The sequence below is a fragment of the Triturus cristatus genome, chromosome 7 (genome assembly GCF_964204655.1).
Source record: "Triturus cristatus chromosome 7, aTriCri1.1, whole genome shotgun sequence".
In the NCBI taxonomy this organism is placed as follows: Eukaryota; Metazoa; Chordata; class Amphibia; order Caudata; family Salamandridae; genus Triturus; species Triturus cristatus.
Window position 1 is genome coordinate 1,631,389,250 of NC_140590.1, and position 13,037 is coordinate 1,631,402,286.

At 47.3% G+C, this 13,037-nt stretch overlaps 1 protein-coding gene across 1 annotated transcript in view; it reads left to right on the plus strand.

Moving 5' to 3' along the window:
- Positions 1-13,037, plus strand: part of PRPF6 (pre-mRNA processing factor 6) — a 349,710-nt gene that overhangs the window by 258,718 nt on the left and 77,955 nt on the right. The window lies entirely within an intron of this gene.

A 13,037-nucleotide genomic window follows, 5' to 3' on the forward strand; every position in this document is an offset into this window, starting at 1 on the left:
CTTCACCTACCTGTAACGCCCCTAAATCTAGTATTTAGGGGCCCCCTGAACCTTCCTTCCTTAGATTCCAGATAGAAAAACGACAAGAAGAGCAAGAAGAACAAAGACCTGCCCTGCAGCTGCTAAAAAGAGAAGAAGACACCAACTGCTTTGGCCCCAGCCCTACCGGCCTGTCGACTCTCGAACCTGCACCAGCGCGGCATCCCACGTGGCCAGCAACCTCACCAACCCCGGAGGACCTGGCTACCTTTTAGCTCTAAGCCCCTGGGACTCCCACGAGTAGAGGCTCTACTCAAGAAACCTACTTGCTATCCCTGGCACCAGCCCGGGACCGCGGACCCAACACACTCTGCACCAGCCAAGCCTGGCCAGTGCCGGAGTGGACAAAGACCCAGAGGACGACCCCACGGCGACTGTGACCCAGAGTCCGGCACCCAAGGACCCCCCTCGACATCCCGGAAGAAGCCTGCAGCCTCAGAACCAAGTGCCACCCCAGCCGCGATCAACCAGAGGGTAAGATTCCCGACGTCAAAAGGCACCCCTGCACCCGGCGCCCTGCGACCCCCTGTGCCCAATCCCGGGGTACCCACCTAACCTACAACTACCCAACTTACCTCTCGAAGTGGTGGTGGCACCTGAAACATCCTCGTCCCCGAGCCTGCAGCCTCTTTCCAAACCGGAACATTCCCATTGATTTCCATTGAGCGCCCTAAGGCTCAAAAGCACCCTGCACCCAGCCGCCCGAGTGGCCCTGGCAGTGCCCTCTCTACACTAACCTACTTCCCCACTTGCCCTGAGTAAGTGACCAGGAGCCCAGCTCCCACAGCCGCGTGGCTTGCCAGACAGCAGCCACCAACCAAGGCCCCCCTATCCCTCATAGGATAACATTGGGCCCAACTCTCTCTGCACCCGGCCGTCCTGAAACCGCTGAGGGTGAACCAACTGTACCTACCTGACACTGGGGGACCCCTGAGTCCATGCCCGGAATTTCAACACTACCAGTCGAGTACTTGCCCTTAAACCGCTAACTTCATTTTCCTCATAGGGTAACATTGACTGGCTTTTTCTTCAAAAATCTTCTAAGTGTGAACTTTTCAAAACTGCAAAAATTCACCAAAAATCAGCCAAGTGACAAAAACGAATTTACTCACCTGCTCCTAGGTGAGCTCCCAGTGCTGGATCTTGGTGCCCAGCCCTGACTCTGAAAAGTGTTCACAACTATACTTACTTCTAACTCATTTTTCTCCCATAGGAAACCATTGTCTGCTTTTCTGTGAAATTTCTTCTAAGTGTCTACTTTTGCAAATTTGAAATATTCTTTTAAAATCGTACCATTTCTGCAAACGAAATTACTTACCTGCTTTTGATAAGGACCCCAGTCCTGGGTCTAGGCACCCAGTCCTGGATTACTAAAGTAACGATAAAGTACTCTACCTGCAATTTGAATTTCTTGCCATAGAGATCCATTGAATGTTTTCTGTGAAATATTTTCTAAGTGCTAACTTTTGAAATAGCTAAATATTATTTAAAAATCATTACAGTTATTAAGTCGACTTTCATCACTTGATTCTGAATACTGACGCCAGGCTGGTTCTAGGATCCAGACCTGGAATTCCAAAAGTAATCTGAAAAGTAATTTATTACAAATAACCTGAATTTACCATTGAGCTCAATGCATTGTTATGTTTAGGAAATAGGATTGTTTATTGCAACCAACTGTGACTGTTTACACAAATTTATTGCTTGAAACAAAAGTATTTATATTCAACCTCTCATTCTGAGAAAGTATATTTTTACCCCCTTTGTGGTTCTAAAAATAAAACAAGCATATATTTTATATATACAAATCATTGGCCTAGAGTTCAGTTATTGAGTGTGTGAAACCATTTGCTGACTGAGTGTGTACAATAAATGCTTTACACTGTCCTCTGGTACTGCCTTACTGCTCGACCAAGCTACCACTTTTGAGAGTAAGGTCATACCTAACTTTGACCTCTATCAGCCTCTGGGGGACTGTGGACTCTGTACACCCTGTACCTATTAGGGAACAGTATATACAGAGCCACTTTCTCACAAGCACTACTTCCAGACATGGATGACAAATGTAGAAAAGTCCTCAAAATAACTTTTCTGCTTTACACAAGGAGCTTACTGTCACAAATCTCTCTTTCTCCAGGCTGTCCACCCTCCAAAAAGCTTTGTGATAACCTGATGTCTCGCTAGAAAACAAAAATAAAAACTTTCAGCTCTAGCATTGGGCCAAAGAGCATATCAACTCATTTAACTTTTTCAGTTTATAAAAAGAGCATTACCTAAATCTGAAGGATTCCGCCTCTCCATTGTCAGTTTTTATGTTTCTATTGGCTTCATTAAAAGAGAGAAGCAAATCTGCCTTTATATAGATATTTGTGGTCTCTTGTCTATCCAGGCTTCATGTGGGGCCATACCACACCAACTTCTAAGGTCCTTAATCTAGATAACGTTTTTGGCATTGATCTCTCCCTCCCAGACCAAGTGACTGTAGTCACCAAGAGTGCATTTGATCCTTTGTCTTCTTTGGAGAGTGATCCATTTTTGACAAAGAATTGCCTTCCTCACAGTGATTGTCTTTTTCTGCTTGAATTTTTGCAACCACATGTACACTGGCCAGACATAGAATGCTATGGCTAAAAGACAGAGTGCAGAATTGTGCTGCTTGACTCGTACTCAAGCTAAAAGGTAATCACAAAATTTTACCTGTCCATGTTGCAATCCATTGACTTCTGGTCCAGGAGAGAGTACGAATAAAAATTGCCTTGTTCACACATTTCTCAATCAATCAGGCGTTTATAAAGCGCAACTAGTCACCCAGAAGGGTTTCAAGGCGCTGATTGGAGAAAGGGGGGGGGGGGGGGCAGCTCCTGGAAGTTCACGGAGTTCTGTCGAAAAGCCAGGTCTTGAGGTCCTTCAAGAACTTGGGGAGTGAAGGCGTTTGTCGGCGGTGGAGAGGGAAGGAGTTCCAGGCCTTGGCCGCAAGGAGGGAGAAGGAGCGTTCTCCTGATCTGGTCTTTTTGATGCGAGGTACCTTTGCAAGGGAGCGCTAGGTCAAGCGGAGGGAACGTTGGGGTGCATGGAACTTGAGGCGGTGGTTCATGTAGGCAGGTCGATGTTGTGCAGGGCCTTAGGGGCGTGGGTGAGAAGCTTGAAGGTGATTCTCTTCTTGACAGGGAGCCAGTGTAGTGTCCACAGGTGTTGCCTGATATGGCAGTGGTGTGGTAGGTTTAGCACTAGTCTGGTGGCGGCGTTCTGGAGTTTGCGAGTGAGGTTCTTGTTGATCCTAGCGTAGAGTGTGTTGCTGTAAACCAGCCTGCCGCTGATAAGGGCTTGGGTAACGGTTTTCCTGTATCTGGGAGGAATCCAATTGAAGGTCTTTCAGAGAAGGCAGAGGGTGTGCTAGTCTGTGGCCATGCCTCATCAGACCTCAAAAGTAATTTGTCCATACCAGCTTCGTAGGCGTCTAAGGTCAGCCTCCACTTGTCTATTATCACTTCATTCATCTAACCTCAAATAATTTGGTGAAAGAATCTATTTGTAGCATGTGTTGGCCGTAGATATATATGCTTAGCATTATCCTACCACAAAGTTGTTTTTCTTGAAAGAAGTTTTCGAGTCTCAAGGTATAGTGACACCTCCTCAGATGTGTATTGCGCATGTTGCTCGGCTCCTTTGTTACATTGTTTTTTCCGCCATCGGGCTCAAACATCAATGTCGCAGCTCCCGAAATAAAGCTCAATTCTTCACTGAGGTCTTTCCAGCACTCGTTTTTTCTCTCCAATCTAAAGGATTCCTATCTGAACAACATCAGCTAGGGTTATTGGTAATTTATCAGCTCCCTCCCGGGCTTGGTCCCGACCTTCTAAAACTTATTCGCCTCCATTCTACAGGACACCGTCCACGAGGGATGAAAAACACACTCTTCAACTTTTGCTTCATTTGCTACACAAAATACTCCAGGCAAGTTCAACACGGAGTGTGTAATCTATGTTTGTCCCGGAACACGTTGAGGCTTCCTGTGAGGCGTGTTTGGCGTTCCGCTCGAAGAAAACACTTCGGCAGCGAAGGGAGTGCCATTGGGCCAACACCACTGTGCAGCAACGCACAGAAGCACAAGACATCTTTGGGGAACAGTTGCCAGACGTGAACAGGAAACAGTGGACACAGAGGCGCAAACAGCACCACCAGATGTGCAGATACTACTGGCTAACAGTGGGGACAGCTCGGACTCTGACCCCGATTCTACACTCGGGCATGTGAGTACCTCGGCAAAAGCTGCTCAAACGCCTACCAAACCGGCCTTCGGAGCCCTACTGCTTTAAGGTGCACAAACACAAGTCCACCCTGCCTGGAAAGCCTTCGACTTGCATCGAAAAATATACAGCTTTAAAGTTTGTTTCAGTGCCAGCTCCGAGACACACCACGTCGATACACTCTAAGTCAGTTAAAGACTCCGAGCCAAAGCAGCACACATCGGATCTGAAAAAAAGCCATTATCGAAACCGGCACCTAGGCTGTCTGCCTCAAAAGCACATACCCAAAAGACTGCAAATGGCACAAAAGTCTCTTCAATGTCTTCCACGCCAAAAAACACCAAAGGAGACACAGAAACACGGCAAGAACAATTGCAGCCCATTCTTCAACGCTTGCAAGACAAACTAGACAAGGGACAAAAGACTCTTTTTGTATACTCGGACACTAGGAAGCTAGGCACTAAACCACCACCACCTGTTTCCCCAAACACTTCCAAAAAGGAAGAACACATTTCAGGGGGCATTGCTGGGGCTGAACCAGCCCATCAACAAAAGAGGACAGAGGCACAAGTCCTATTCTTTTCTCTCATTCTCCTAATTGTTCACCTCCAATTACATCTTCACCTATTCTTCCTTCACCACTAGCAAGGCCAGTGCAGACACCCCCTCCGGAACACTTGCCTTCTGAACAACCACATATTTCAGAAGATCAAATACCTACTGGTGATAATCAACCAGAGGACTTCAATATCCCTTATTTCACAGATCAACAGGGAGATCCTAATACTGCCCATGATCAATGGGATATTTATGATTCCGATCCACTGGATGATACTGAGCCTAACATCTGCTCATCCAAACCCTCTCCACCTGGTGATACAACATCATACCATGTTCTTATCAGTAGGGCTGCTGCATATCCAGATGTAACCCTACACACTGTGCCACAAGAAGATGATTTTCTAGTGGAGATGTTTATAGATCACAGAAAACTGCGCAATTGCTCCCTATGTATTAAGGTATTCTGTCATACACACAAGACAAGCAGCCAGTTAATTCCAGGGTAATCACTCCTAGAATTGAAAAAATACAAAAAGCATGACCATTGGACCCTGACTAATGCAATAAAAAAAATTAGCAGTGAGTTTTATAGGGAAATGGCACCCCACGTGGAAGTTCACAATATAATGTGTCAAATATCCGAGTCAAAACGCAGTGCTGCAGAAGTAGAGAGAACCGCCCTTCTCTCTGCTACGTGTTCCAAACCAACAAAATAACTTAAGCACGGCCCCCCAGCACACGCAAATACAATCAATGCAAGCTATGTAATGACAATGTAGACAATCTTTGTTTTCTTATTTTCTTCTTTTATTTTTTATGTTCAGCTATTTCGTTTCCTAGCCAACACGTGTTTCGTCGTGATATGGGCACAAAATCCCGTGACTTCATCAGGGAAGACGGAATCCCAAATATCGGGAATATACCACATGTGTACCAGATCAGTTTACGGCTTACTCACTGTTGAACTTCGTTACGAGATAAACGTACCGGACCGGTGTGAGAAAGTGGCTCTGTATATCCTGTTCCTTAATAGGTACAGGGTGTACAGAGTCCACAGACCCCAAGGGTTTAACAGAGGTTAAAGTTAGATATAACCTTACTCTCCAAAGTGGTAGCCTGGTCGAGGAATAAGGCAGTATCAGAGGACGTGTAAAGCACTTGTTGTACACACTCAGTCAGCAAATAGTTCCACACACTCAATAACTGAACTCTAGGCCAATGGTTTGTATATAAAAAAATATATGCTTGTTTTATTTTAGAACCAACACTTGGAATTAAAATATACTTTCTCGACAGGAGATGTTTCATAAAAATACTTTTGTATATGCAATAGACTTTTTAGTAAACAGTTACAAATAGTTGCAGTAGGCAACTCTATTTCTAAACACAATACATTGAGCTCAATGATAAATTCAAATTATATGCAACAGATTACTTTTTAGATTACTTTTGTAATTCCAGGCTTGAATCCTAGATCCAGTCCTGGGTCAGTTCTCAGAATCAGCTGTTGAAAGTCGACTTTGGTACTGTAGTGATTTTTAACTAATATTTAGCTATTTCAAAAGTGAGCACTTAGAAAATATTTCAGAGCAAACAATCAATGATTCCCTATGGAAGGAAATATAGGTTACAGGTACAGTAGGTTATCGTTACTTTTGTAATCCAGTACTGGGTGTCTAGACTCCGTACTGGGACATTTATCAAAAACAGGTAAGTAATTACGTTTTCTGATGTTATACGATTTTTGAGGAATATTTAGAAATTGCAGAAATCAACACTTAGAAGAAATTTCACAGAAAAGCAGTCAATGGTTTCCTATGGAAGAAAAATGAGTTAAAGGTACGTATAGTTGTGGGTACTTTTCAGAGTCAGTGCTGGGCACCAAGATCCAGCACTGGGAGCTCACCTAAGAGCAGGTGAGTAAATTCGTTTTTGTCACTCGGCTGATTTTGGGTGATTATTTGAAGATTTGAAAAGTCCACACTTAGAAGAATTTTCAAGAGGAAGCCAGTCAATGTTACCCTATGAGGAAAATGAAGTTAGCGGTTTAAGGGTAAGTACTCGACTGGCAGAGTTGAAGTTCTGGGCATAGACTCAGGGGTCCCCCAGTGTCAGGTAGGTACAGTTAGTTAACCCTCAGCGGTTTCAGGACGGCCGGGTGCAGAGAGAGTTAGGCCCAATGTTATCCTATGAGGTATAGGGGGGCCTTGGTTGGTGGCTGCTGTCTGGCAAGCCACGCGGCTGTGGGAGCTGGGCTCCTGGTCACTTACTCAGGGCAAGTGGGGAAGTAGGTTAGAGTAGAGTTTTCACTGCCAGGGCCACTCGGGCGGCTGGGTGCAGGGTGCTTTTGAGCCCTCGGGCGCTCAATTGATTTCTATGGGAAATCTCCGGTTTGGAAAAAGACTGCAGGCTCGGGGACGAGGACTCTTCAGGTGCCAACACCACTTCGAGAGGTAAGTTGGGTAGTTGGAGGATAGGTAGGTACCCCGGGATTGTGCACAGAGGGCCGTGGGGCGCCGGGTGCAGGGGTGCCTTTTGGTGTCGGGAAATCTTACCCTCTGTTGATCGCGGTTGGGGTGGCACTCTGTTCTGAGGCTGCAGGCTTCTCCAGGATTGTCGAGGGGGGTCCTTGGGTGCCGGACTCGGGGTCACAGTCGCCGTGGGGTCGCCCTCGTGGGTTTAGTTCACTCCGGCACCGGCCAGGCTTGGCGGGTGCAGAGTGGGCTGGGATCGCGGTTCCGGGCTGCTGCCAGGGGTGAAAGGTAGGTTCTGAGTAGAGCCTCTACTCATGGGAGTCCCAGGGAATCAGAGTTCAAAGGTAGCCAGGTCCTCCGGGGTTTCTGAGGTTGCTGGCCACAAGAGATGCCGCGCTGGAGCAGGAGCAGGTTCGAGGGTCGACAGGCCGGTAGGGCTGGGGCCAAAGCAGTTGGTGTCTCCCTCTTTTTAGCAGCTGCAGGGCAGGTCTTTGTTCTTCTTGCTCTTCTTGTAGTTTCGAATCTGGGATCTGCCGAAGGAAGGTTCAGGGTGCCCCTAAATACTAGATTTAGGGGTGTTACAGGTAGGTGCAGGGCAGGGACTAATGGGTCCCTGTCCTGGGGTGGGTACACCCCCTATCCTGCCTCTCTCCTGTGGGAGGGGGGCAGTAGCCTAATCCTGATTGGGTAGGGCTTCCCATCTTCAAGATGGCGAGAGCCCGGGGATGTGCTTCACCTCGCCTCCCCCACCTGAGGGGTGGGGTTGGCAGGCTGGCACATTCCTTGTCCTTATTTGGGGTTTCCGGCCAAGCTTCCCGCCAGAGTGGGGGGTTGCAGTGGCCTGGGGAAACTCACAGAGGCGGCATGCCTTTGAAGCTTCCCCCTGCCCATCCTGGGGGAGGAGATTTAGCACCTCGCCCAGGATGTGCATTGTTGCAGGCCCAGGAGAGCAGGGGCTCTCCTACACAGGGGTCCAGCAACATGTCTGGTGTGTGGCAGCCTAGACAGCCTCAGCACAGACGTGGATTGTAGGATAGGTTTTAGAGGGCATCTCTAAGATGCCCTCTGGGGTGCTTGGCACATTAAATCCCACACTGGCATCAGTGTGGCTTTAATGTGCTGAGAAGTTTGATACCAAACTCCTCAGTCTTCAGGGCTGCCTTGATGGTGCTGTGGAGTTCGTGTTTGACGAGCTCCCAGCACCATGTACTCTTAAAGGGCAGCACTGCACTTACAGAGCCCAGGAATGGACCTGGGTACTGTAGGGGCACAGGGCTCCTGCTCCTGTGCCCACACCATTGGCATAGGGCACCCAGCTAGAGGGGTGGCTGATGTATGCCATGGCAGTGTAGGTGTGGGCATGGCACACAGGGATGTGTGCCATGTCGATTCTCTGTTTTGTCTTGCACCCAGACACTCAGCCTGCAAGAGCAGTGTGTGTGTGTTAGGGTACAGGGCCTGTAAGGGTGGCACAATAAGTGCTGCAGCCCTTAGAGGCCTTCTGGTCACAAGGCCCTGGGTACCTAGGGTACCATTTACCAGGGGCTGACATGTGGCCAGGGTTTGCCAATTTGGGTTTTGTCTGTTAGGCAGTTTTTAGGGAAGGAACACAGGCCCTGGGCACCTGATTGGCAGGAACCCAGGGCACAACAAGGAAAAGTGCATCAGCTATTAGGCAAAAAAGGGGGGGGGGGTTACTGCAACAAAAACCCACTTTCCTACAACCGGAGACTCACATGGATCGCTTCCTGTACACTGGACTTCTAAAGGGCATCACCTCTATATATAAGGAGGCCCTGGCCCTGTTTACGGCGTACTCTTAGTCAAATAGGACATCTGCTCTGGTACAAACGTGGTATATTCCCTATATTTGGAGTTCCGTCTTCCCTACACGATTACATGGGTTACTCAACTCTCATTAATACCATAAGGATACAATATTCTGGATTATTACTACCTTCGGAACGAATTTACAACCGACAGGGAGGTATCGCACTGATAGGATATAGCCCTGTGAGAAAGTGGCTCTGTATATACTGTCCCCAAATAGGTACATGGTGTACAGAGTCCACAGTCCCCAGAGGTTTGGCAGAGGTTAAAGTTAGATATAACCTTACTCTCTAAAGTGGTAGCTTGGTCGAGCAGTAAGACAGTATCAGAGGACAGTGTAAAGCATTTGTTGCACACACTCAGTCAGCAAATGGTCTCACACACTGTTATTGTTATTCTTAACTTCGGTTTATATAGCGCCAACTGACCTACAGGTCTCTAGGCGCTCAAGACCGATGACAAACAGCTATGATTCAAAGCGTAAGAGAGGCAGAGAAAGGCCTACAATGCAGCTATTTAAATGGGCCAAATGCCTCCCTAAATAGAAGCGTTTTTAGCAGCTTCCTAAAACGCAGGAGATTTACTTCTCTCCGAAGCGGTTCTGGTAGTTTGTTCCATATCTGTGGAGCCAAAACCGAAAAGGATCTCCCTCCTTTGGTTGCTAACTTATATCGAGGGCAGACCAATAGCTGGGAATCAGAAGACCTAAGAATTCGTTTGGGCTTATAGACCTCCAAGCGTTCTTTAATATAGGCGGGGGCTTGCCCATAAATTGCCTTATGGGCCGTGCATAAGCTCTTGAACTCCGCTCTCTGCTCAATAGGGAGCCAATGTAGCTTAAGCAGTAGAGGAGAGGCATGGGTTCTTCTAGGTAGCCTGAAAATTAGTCGCGCCGCATCATTCAGGACAACCTGCAATCTATTGGTCAAGGTTTTAGGCAGACCTAAGTAGAGAGCGTTCCCATAATCCAACCTCGAAATGATTGTAGCAGAGTCAACCATACGGAGCATAGAAAGAGAAAGGAGGGGAGCTAGCTTACACAGCTGTCTGATCAAGCCGGTACACATCCCTACTACGGAGGAAATCTGACTGGCCATTGACAACTCATTGTCAATCTTGATACCAACACTTTTTACTTTATCACGTGGTATCGGTGTGGGACCTAATTCCTGGGGCCAATATAGGTCACTCCAGGGTGAGGCTACGGTCGAAACCACCAAAACCTCCGTTTTTTCCGTGTTTATTTTCAACAGGTTTGCAGTCATCCAGCCAACCGTATGTCTAAGGATGTTCTGGGCATTGGTTTGCGCCAAAGCCATATTATCAATACTCAGTAGCAACTGGGTGTCATCGGCGTAATTAAACACACGACAACCCATGTTCACTAGAGAGTCAATCAACGGTTGCAGGTAGAGGTTAAACAGTAGTGGGGATAATGCAGAGCCCTGAGGGACTCCGCGCTCCAGAATACCTACATCGGAGATACAATCCCCCAGTTGAATCCTCTGCGTCCTGCCCGTCAAAAAGGATTGAAGCCATTGATGGACCAAGCCCCTTATCCCAAAAGTGGCCAATCTGTCTAGTAGCAGGGAATGGCTGACAGTATCGAACGCCGCCGATAGGTCTAAAAGTATCAGGGCGCTCGGTTTCTTACTGTCAGCCATGCCTCTAAGCTCATCCAGCACCGAGAGCATCACCAACTCGGTGCTGTGGTGTGCACGAAACCCTGCCTGACGCTCCTGGAGTAGATGGTGTGACTCCAGGAATAAGGAAAGGGACTTCAGCACATGTTGCTCTAAAACCTTGGACAGAAAAGGCAGTTGGGATATCGGCCTATAGTTTTTTAAAATAGCCGGATCAGCTCCTGGCTTCTTTAACAAAGGCTTAACTCGTGCCTCCTTGAGACACGATGGTAAATGGCCAGTCTCCATTGAGCTATTAAGAAGGGAGATGATATGATCTTCTAGAATAGGACGCGCCAGACGAAAAACCCTGGGGGGACACGGGTCCGCCGGGGAACCTGACTTGGTTCTACTCATGAGCTGCTCAAGACTTAGAGAGTCTATCTCAGGGAACCTTGAAATAGAGGCTTCCAAGGGGATTTGGACTTCCTGTGGCGGAAGCGGGCCATTCAAGGTACTATTCTCAATCTCAGAAAGAATAGTCTCCACCTTCTCCAGAAAAAAACGTTGAAAAGTATCAACGTTTATTGTGGTTTCAGTCGTTTCTGGTTTTTTACTCAACTCTGTTAAGATTTTAAATGTTTTTTTCTGAATATTCTCGGCCTGATTTATGCGGGTTTCGTAAAATTCTGCTTTTGTTGCCATAATCAGCTTTTTATATGAGTTGAGTGAGATTTTATACTGTTCCCGGTCTATACCATCTTTTGTTCTCCTCCAGTTCCTTTCTAGATGGCGGAGCTTCTTTTTGTGGTCCCTCAGAAGCGGGGTGAACCATGGAGCCCCTTCTCCTACTCCTTTTGCTTTTTGTAATTTCTCGGGTGCTATCTGGTCAATCGCCTGACTCAAATTCCGCATTATGTCCCTATAGTCCTGATCTAAGTCCCCACTGGAGGCCAATGATTGGGCATGATCAGGAAGAATATTGGTCAAAGATTGTGAATCAACTTTTATCCACTGACAAACTTTTTCCAGTTTTAGTGGTTTTTGGGCCAGATAACCAACAATGGGGATCTCACAATTCACCAAATGATGATCCGACCAGATACAAGGTAAAATGTCCACAAGGTTTACCTTTGGGTCTGAGGTCCAAATAAGATCACGGGTATGCCCCTTATTGTGTGGGGGCATCTACAAGCTGTTTAATGCCAAGTGAAGACATAATATTCTCCAGGTGTCGGGTTGCCGGATCTTTATGGGCTTTATCCCAATGCATGTTAAAGTCCCCAGTTACCACAATCTTTTGGTATCTTGTGCGAAAATCAGACATAATAGGGGCAAATAAATCGTTAAATGCTGAGGTAGAATTTGGAGGACGGTAAACTGTAAGAATCACAAGGCATGAATCATTCAGAGTAATCTTCACTCCAAGTATGTCGGATAGATCTACGGTCTCAGCCACTATTTTGACGACCTTTAGGTATTTTTTATACAAAATTGCAACCCCCCCCCCCCCCCCCCCCCCCTCACACCGAGCGTTGTCGGCACGATCGTGCCATACCGCATCGTATTCATTGGGAAGGGCGGCTATGATGTCAGGCAAGGAATTATCGCCCAACCATGTCTCCGTAAGAGTTAAAACATCAATGTCCTCATCCTGAAGAAGAGTGGAGATTTCAAGATGATGCTTATGAAGCAACCTTGTGTTCAGGCTGGTTAGCTTCAGAGAAGGCGGGTCAGTCCCAGACCTCCCTCTGGGAGGTCGAAGGATATTCATATCCTCTAGCTTAGTCATGATAGTGGGATCTAGCTTCTGCCTACCAATATCTAAATATTGTAGATCTCTAGAAGAGAATACCTGTCGCGGACCAGGAGACCAAGCCCCTGAGCTTGGCCGAGCGCGGACGGGCGCAGACGGGCTGAACTCAGGCGTAACTCCGGCGGAGATCCGGTGAGCCCGCTGCACGTCAGCATGACCGGCTTAAATAGAGGTCTAGCGTCCTTCTGACGACTAGACCGTCAACAAAGATGGCGCCGCCAGGCGTCCTTCTCTCCCCCCAATATGTCCGCCGTAGGTAGTGGAGATGGAAAAGGGACCCGCTAAAGGAGCGGTGAGTGTTCCAATAATTATAGTGCAAGTAAGAGGGCCAGCGAATTAAAACCAGGGGAACAAGAAAGAAAAGAAAATAAAATGCCGAAAGCGGGAATCTTAAAAATACAAGCCGAAAATTGCACTATTGCCGTTCTAAGCGCAGCGCGCTATGCAA